General features: G+C 36.3%; 1 pseudogene; it reads left to right on the plus strand.

Annotated features, from left to right (window-relative positions):
- Positions 1 to 5,868, plus strand: part of LOC102979720 (TBC1 domain family member 17-like) — a 99,231-nt pseudogene extending 93,363 nt beyond the window's left edge.
- The last annotated feature ends 3,045 nt before the right edge of the window (positions 5,869 to 8,913 follow it).

An 8,913-nucleotide genomic window follows, 5' to 3' on the forward strand; every position in this document is an offset into this window, starting at 1 on the left:
CGCGAACCCGGTTCCCCTGCATCGGCAGGCGGACGCGCAACCACTGCGCCACCAGGGAAGCCCAAGAGTGCTTACTTTTCTGATTGTTCTTATATCATGGAATATTTTCTTGACTCTATTTTTCTTTTAAAATTTTATTCTGTTTCCTAAATAATCTTGGTTTCAGTTTTAGTTTTTTTCTGTTTATCTTGGTCTTTCTCTTTCATGGCACTATATCTCTGTGTGCCTTGTCTGTCCTGTTACATTAAGAGAAGGGGATTACAAGGCTTCTGGGGAGCTCCACTGCTGCTGGATAAGCCAATCTACTTCTTAGGAGAGCTCTTCCCTGAGTAGGAAACATAATAGGGAACTATGTGTTCATGGGTAAAACATAAACTTGCAGCTTCATTTAAAAAGTGAGGGTAAGAGCTACCTCTGAGGCTACAGACCCCACCCTTACCCACCACCCCCAAACAAAGAATACAGGCACCATCACCAAAGGCTTAACTCCTCCAAGGGTTAGTTCAGTTATTCAAGATATGGAGTCTCAGAATATTTTCCTGGAAATAAATGACTCTTTAGGTTTCTAGGGATAGAAATATACAAAATTAGCAAAGATGCATAGTCTCTTACCCACAATTCTGAAATCCAAAGACCTCTAAAAACCAATGTTTTTTCCTAAGTTTGGAGCTGACTCATTAGGTAGCAAACCTGGCCTGAACTGATTGCAACTACATACTGTCTGTATTTGTCTACTTAGTGTAGAAATATTAAAGGGTTTGGTTATGAGGTGCTGTCCCAGACCTTCCTGGGGTGCTATGTAATATATGAGATATATATTCCCCAAGACTGTATTTTTTTAAAGGGTTTTTTCAAAACAATAGATTGATTGCTCAAAAGGTAAACTAAAGAACTGATTTATATTTTTAAATGGTGCTATTTTAATAGTAGTTTTGTTGTTAAAAGTTTTTATTGGTTGGTTTTGGTTTTTTCCATTTATACCTATGAAATTTCAAAAGAAAAAAAAAGTCTAAGGACTCAGTTTTAGCCAACGTACCCCACTTATACACAAACAGAAAATTATCAGTGATCCATTAATTTATTTGTTTTATCTCTTGGAGTTGATTCTATCTTGAGTTTTCTTTTCCTCTTCCTGATTTCTTTTCACAACTGGACCAGTTTTTTAAACACCTAGGTCTATTCCTCCTGACATGTATATAATGGTGAGGCAAATTAATTTAAAATCTATAGTGAAATACCATGGTGAAAAAAAATGTGAAAATGAAACTTTCGTTTAGAAATAGTTCCTCAGCCAGAGCCATTCATATTGGCCACACATAATTCACTATTTATCTCAGTTAGGCAGAATCATTTTTCTAGTTGCATGTGGAGTCATAAGGTGGAAATCAGATTAGCCTCCCTCTTAACAGAGCCCAAAGCTGTTAATAATAAATCCAAGAGATATAGTTTAATTAAAAAAAAAAAACCTAGAAACTATTATCAGACAGAAATCACCTAATAAAAAAAGTAATTTATAATGTACACCCTAATTAATAATTTACTCCTAGGCTTAAAAAATTTATCAAAAGTAATTACAATTAAAATACACTATTTCTCCTTTAAGGATAATAGGCTAACACTAAGAAGCTAGGATAATCTTGAGCAACAAATTCAACTGCTGCTATCTCCACTTTCTGTCAAAAATTATAATTAATTTTTAATGCTACTTTTTTATACAGAGGTGTCTTTCCCTCAGCTAACAGTCCATTAAGCTGGTAATTGTAAATTTACAAATGTTAAAAATTTCTAACCATAGTCTAGTATAATTCTACCCAGGAAAGCTATCCATTAATTTAAAAGGATTTGGAAAACAATAGCCAAGTGCATAGGACTTGAATGAGAGATTTAAATTGTCTTAAATTAGGCTACATTGAGTTACTGACCTAGAACCAATTTCTGATTAAACAAGAGACTTCAAGGAAGGAGATTAAATACGAATAGCCTCCCCAGGCTATAAACATTACAAGAACAGGAACTTGGTACATATTTTTCATTGTCATATCCCCAACCTCTCACACAGTGCCTAGCCAAAAAAAAAAAAAAAAAAAAAAAAAATCACACTGAAAAATTATATATTGCTTAAATAAATGAAAGAATAAAGAATTATAATACATACATATATCATTGTACTGTACATCTAAAACTAATATAATGTTATATGTCAGTTACATCTCAATTTTTAAAAAAGTACTTTCTCCTAATAAACAATTTTTCCAAATTAAAGGGAAAGAATTCCAGAAAGAAAAATGTGAATATAAACAGTTGTGCTGGGTGCACAACTTAAGAAACAGAGAACTTATTTTCCCCAGCTGGGGGCAGGTGCTGCTGGCTGATAGCTGTCAATAGTCAGCCCTCTTCAGGGTTTGCATCAGTTGAAGAGCACTATGTCACCCAAAATCACACCCCTTTACCCTAGGGTGGCCTATATCCAGTGACAGATCTTTGTGGGTAGAAAAAGCCCAGCCTCTACCCTACAACTCTGAATGGGTTATCCTATCTGACCTCCCTGTAGGTCTGTCTGAGGACTCTTGTTGAAATTTCATCATAGCTCAGTTTCTTTCCTCTGCCCAATTCTGCCTCCTTCCATTTCCTTCAGAGACACTGATGCCATGAGCACTCCCTAATAAATCTCTGATATGCTAATCTCCATTTTAGATGCTGCTTCCCAGGGGACCCAACCTGTGATAAGAGGTTGAGAAAATTAAAGATTTAGAAAAATAAAAGACTTTTAAGCATCATTCCCTAAATCTCCTCCTTCATTATTCTCCTCCCAAAAGCAACTCTAAAGCTGGACTAACAGTCTAAAACATTCATCTAAGCATTCTGGAACTTAACCAAAGACATATAACAAACTGAGAAGCATTTATTCATGAAAATGACTAAACTTTGGTAAGGACAGCACAAGTCTGTAGCATTTTACCTGGGGCTACAACCACCCCTCCTTCAGTAGTTCAACCAGAGTGGGACAAGCTATGAAAATAATAAGCACTGCTGCTGCTGCTACTGGAAAGAGCTCACTCGATTTGGAGCATTGTCAGTTTAAAAGGAGATCTGGTGGCAAGGAAAGGGTTAGGGCTCCATTAGCCTGATAATTGCTGGCCTGTTTGAGGCAAGCAATGGACTGCTGGACTAGCCAGAGTTTTAACAGAGAGTTGTAGGAAATGGAACATCCACTGAGGGTGTGATAAACTTCAGATATCCTGGGTTGACCAGAGGCTGTGCACGTGCATAGCCACCTACATGTTCCTGGTTGACAGAGCTGAATCTGGGCATATGAAGAGGAAAAGCAAGAGAGCCCAGCAGAAAGTAAAAGCTGATGCAGACTTGAAAATTACCTGAAGTTTGAATACAGTTTCTGGCCTACACACAAATCCATTAGCAGTGAGTAGAAACCATACTGACTCAAGGTATTTGAGGGCAGGCTCTGATAAATCATTGGCTGAACTCTAAGCTACATAGGCATATAGATGATCCCTAGGAAGTCAGGCTTAAAAATAAAAACAAGAAAAAGAAAAGAGGAAAAAGAGTAAAGGCATCAGGGGCCATGCATTGCAGGGGAGACAGACTTCACAGATTTATTCCAGACAAGTTATTAAACAAACAAACAATAACAAATCTTTAAGGGAAAAAATTCAGAATCCAGAGTTGCTACAAGAGATTATCAAAAATGAGCAATATTCAACAACAACAACAAAAATTATGAGTATGCAAAGAAACAAGACATTATGACCCAAACCCAGAGGAAAAAGCAGTCAATAGAAAGTGTCTCTGAGATAATCCAGATGTTGGATTTAGCAAACAAAGACCTAAAAATGGTTATTATAAATATGTTCAAAGGATTAAAGGTTTTCGGTTTTTTTTTTGGCCACACCTCATGTCTTGAAGGATCTTAGCTCCCTGACCAGGGATTGAACCCGCTCCCTCAGCAATGAAAGTGCAGAGTCCTAACCGCCGGACCACCATGGAATTTTGCAAAGGATTAAAGGAAACTATTTAAAGAATTAAAGGAAAATATGATAACAATGATTCAGCAAAAAGAGTATCTCAATAAGAGATGCAAATTATATAACAAAAAGAACTAAATGGAAATTCTAGAATTGAAAAATACAATTACTGAAATGAAAAATTGACTAGAGGATTTCAACAGAAAGTGTAATATGGCAGAAAATATGGGAGATATTTGAAAATAAATCCACAGAAATTATCCAAGCTGAAGAACAGAGAGGGAAAAAACAACAACAACAATGCAATTAATGACTAACTTCTCATCAGAAACAATAGAGGCCAAGTGACAGTGGCATTCCACTGTCATTCCATACTCAAAGTATTTAAAATTATTGAATTGTACACTTGCAATAAGTGAATTTTAAGATAGGTCAATTATAACTCAATAAAGCTGTTTTTAAAAAACAACAATAACAACAACCTAAGAGTAAGAGACCACAGCACAAATATACTTGCAACCATTTCTGGAAGTACTCTACCACACTTCCATTCTCTCCTTTTACTCTCTACTTTTTTACTCTCTACTTTGCTTTTTTTCTTACTCTCCCTTTTTCTTTATCTTCCATCACCATTTTTTCCTTCTCCCAGGCCATTACTTTTATGGCACCTAAAACCCATGGAGATTACTCAAATCCAGAAATAATACTCAAAGATAGTCTTTGAGTCACAGATATTCTAAGATGGGCCTTCTCCATGTTCAGATTTTTCCCTTTTCTTTCTGAAGGAAGAATTTCATTCTCACTGAGTAGTCTGACTTCATAATTTTTTACAAAAAAACGAAAACAAAAAAGGGACAAGCTGGATACCCAAAATGATGATTTCAAGATGGCTAGCATTCAAAAACAGACAGCTTAAGAAACCCAAAAGATAGGTCTCATATGCATACTTGGCTTTGGCTCCATGATTTAGCACAATAGCAATTTTTATGTAAACTTAGATATCTCAACTTAATAGTCAACTAGTTTGTTATTTATGCCCTTGTTATTTATGCTGATATTTTCCATAGAAAAAATAACTCAATTGTATTTACTTCGGTGCATTAATTTGAAGCAGGTTTAGAGGAGGGAGATTCCTTGAAAATAACCATATACTAACAGTAGCATTTTCTGTAAAATTAGTCAGATACAGGAGAAACTGGGCAGCCTTTCAAAATTAAAGTTGAACATGACATATAGGGGCTAGCATCAGGTGGGAAAAGTTACACAGTGTTCTTGGAGCTTGGTGATGGTACTGTACTGGCTAAGCTGGTACACTTAGTTGGTGCAGTATGCTGCAAGGACATTCAAATTAAGCTCCTTTTTACAATGCTGAAAGGACATAATGTGATGCAGGCTTCAGAAAACAAACTTTTATCAAAAATGAAATATCAATTATTAGAATTCTGCCCAAGCCAGCAGCTTGATCTGGTGGGAGACTCTAAGGCAGCAGGCCCTAATAACAAAACCTTGGGCTGGGAATCAATTCATTCTGGTTCTACAGCTGTTATGTAACCTAAATTGTGGCATTTACATTCTTTGGTCTTCAGTTTTCTCATCTGTAAAATGAAGGTGTTAGCCCATCTGGCCCAAGTCCCCTTTCAAGCTTAAATATAAATGAAGCTTATAAAATAGTCTCTAGCCTCACCCCTATTTTGTTAATTGCTAATTCATTTTTTAAATGTTTGCCCAGGACTGATTGTTACCCTTCCTGAACAGTTTGGCAGATGATGATCCTATAGCAGATCACGAGGGCTCCGAAGACATCAGAGAACAACTTGTTACAAGAATTTACCAAATTCCTTACATTATTAAGGAACTTCTGGAGCCCAATCATGACTGGATATGAAAGGGCTTGAGATTAACATCCACAAAAACATGCCTCCAGACATTTTTGTCTTTTGTGGAATCGTGTCTGGGTTTTTGTAACAAGATATTTTAAATATTCCACCCACTTTCCATGGAATTTTTTTTAAGGTTTAGTCAGATATGAAGCAGAGATCAATTCACCAGTCTTTTCTACCCAAGTTATTCGTTGCCTGTGTGTCTCACAAAATGTATCCCCTTATGCTTTCAACATTCTTTAGGAATGAATTTCCCAATGAGGGACTTAGGAAAATGCATACTGCAAAAGCACATACTGCAAGAGAGTCTACCCTAAGGTGTTCTGTTTCACCTTCAACAGGTAGTCAACAATGAGCAAAGAGAAACCAGGCAAGAGATGAGGAGGAAAAGAGAGAGAATAAAGTCACAAATTGAGAATCTGGTCAATCTGCTCCCTACATAGAGAAATAATTCTATAGTAAGGAATCCTATTGCCCTCTATGCTCCTTAACAGAATCAAAGCTCCTGTTTTTGTATTTTTCTGCAGGACCTCATTGCAAGAGGTTTGTGTTTCAAACTAGCTATTTCCCTGAATCAACTGGTGGAAATTCTCTAATTTGCATTAGCTCTAGTCTAGTCCTGGGAGCTTGTCCAGTAAAACAGGAACAGGGAAATTTGCATTTGGGCTCACAGATTTTTCACAGTTTAATCAGCAGGTGAAAGAGAATCATCTCACAAAATGTTCTTTATCTTTAGATGGTCCTTAGCTGTCAGTAACCAAGCTCTCCAATGAACACGTTTGACTAGAAAGCAACATTTGCTTTGCTCTACAGCTGTTGAAGAGTAGCCATGTTGTAAGAACCTAATAAGAAACCAATGCTTTATTTTAGCAAATGGGTATTGTCTTTCTCTAAACCATCTCTATAATGTTACTACTTATATTTTTTCTACACAAATTCAATTCTTAATAAATCAACCAGAAATAAACTCCTTTAATTGATGATTCTCCCCCTGCCCCCTCCACATAGATCCAAGGTTATTTTACTACCCTGGATTTTTATTGACTATATTGATTCTCACCAAGAATCAGGGATGAGGATTTAACTGAAGATACATGACAATTGGACATGATTCAGGGATATTTTACTTGAAGAAGTTCTTCATGGTCATACATTCTTCCTTCACCTAACCAAAGCTTATATCAGTTCTTATGGTGAGAAGGATATACTACCATCTGTGATTTTTAATGAAAGATCATCCCAAACCATAAGAAGCAGCTAACCCTCACTATAGCAGCTGGTCCATGTCTCCAAAGAGAGTTATAGGAGAATTGTTGCATGCATAGCATTGCTTTGCAAAAATCTGATTAGATACAGTGTGGTAACCGAAAAATGTGAACAAGCATAGCTTCAGAAAGTGAGATTTACTATTCTATTCTCAGTTCCACATACTTTCTGGATTTCATGAATAGAAAGTCATTGTTTCTCTAATTTTCACAGATATGACAGTAAGTTATTTTACGTTATCTATCTGGAAGTAAAATCATGGAAGGAGAAAATTTAAATGGAGGTATGAAAAATAAAGCCGAGGTTATTCCCCTACTGTTGCCCATAAAGAGGGGACAGAGACGGACAGGCCATACATAGGTGCAGTGCTGTATCCTTTGTAAGTGCGTGAGGTCAGAATGGAATCACAGGAAAACTAAGACATTGTAAGGCAACAAAAAGTAACATGTCTAATGAATTTTAAGAGGAACTGAACTTTTCCCACCATGTTCCTTGAAACAAAGCCTAAAGAGTCATACCATTTTAGAAGATCAAGGGAACAAAACCCAGTCAAGTGCAAGGATGGCAAACCAAGGAAGCTACAGGGCCCAAGAAGTTGTTGCTATTTGAGAATGCAGGGTCCATGTTGCCACATTTTTCCATTTCTTAAGAGATACTAGAAATCTTAGGTAAAATTTCCTGACTTTTAAAACAATATGTAGCCCAAAAATAACACCTGTGCACTTTAGATTTAAGCCATGAGCCCCCTGTTAACAAATCTTTCATTTCAGACACAGGCTCAGGAAGTTTAAGTTCAAAGTCCAATAGCTGCTTGTGGGCAGATCCAAGCCTGGATTCCAGGTCTCTCTGTTCGGTCTACACCCTTCAGTATAACTGGCTTACCCTAAGTATTTCAACAATGTAAAGATGATGGCAAGGAAAAAAGGGGAAAAAATACAAGTGGATAAGGACCCTTCCATTCTTCCATGTTAGTACCCAATTTGCACTGCAAAGAAACGAATCTAAGCGTTCCCAACATGCGTGCGCTCTGCTATAAGAAGCAAGATGCTTACAGATGTGCAGCCACAGATCCTTTGAGAGATATACAATGATACGCAGAACACTTCTCAGATTAAAATCTGACTCAAGGAGTACAAACCATTTTCTTCTAGGATTATGACACTTTCTCAAAATGACAAGCGTGTTGACATAAGGCAATAAACACAACTGACCAGTATTTTCTAAGAAGTTTTACTCGTTAATGCCTTGAAATAACAAACATTATTTAAAAACCTTTAAAAAGAACTTGTCCTGCAGTATTTACTTGTTCCTGTTGAGAACTGAGAACAAAAATAGCCACTCATGGAGACTTGCATAAGAATAATGTGCTACATCTTTTCAGTAAAATCATAACCAGATGTCTAAGGTCAAAGGTAAAAGTCACCAAACTGTCACAAAACAAGATAATGCAAACTCAGGGGGATTTTTCATTCCCGCAAAGAAAAAAAATGTAATGTTCTATGTAAGAATGTTATTGGAGAGTAGTGACTTGCATCTTGCAAGAGTGTGGAATGTATTATGTATGCAAAATAGGTTTGCAATAAAGTTAGGGACTCATTTTTAACGGGTTTGCCTTAAAGGAGCTTTCAGCCATGGGTTCTAAGATGAGAATTTTAGTAACTAATACTACAAATATTGTAAGTACAAATCAAACATTTTTATTTTTAAATGAATATATTCCTATGCAAATAAAATGTGATATTTGTACTACATACGCACTATATATATATATTTTTTTTTTTTTT

This window comes from Physeter macrocephalus, chromosome 2 (assembly GCF_002837175.3).
Source record: "Physeter macrocephalus isolate SW-GA chromosome 2, ASM283717v5, whole genome shotgun sequence".
Classification (NCBI taxonomy): Eukaryota; Metazoa; Chordata; class Mammalia; order Artiodactyla; family Physeteridae; genus Physeter; species Physeter macrocephalus.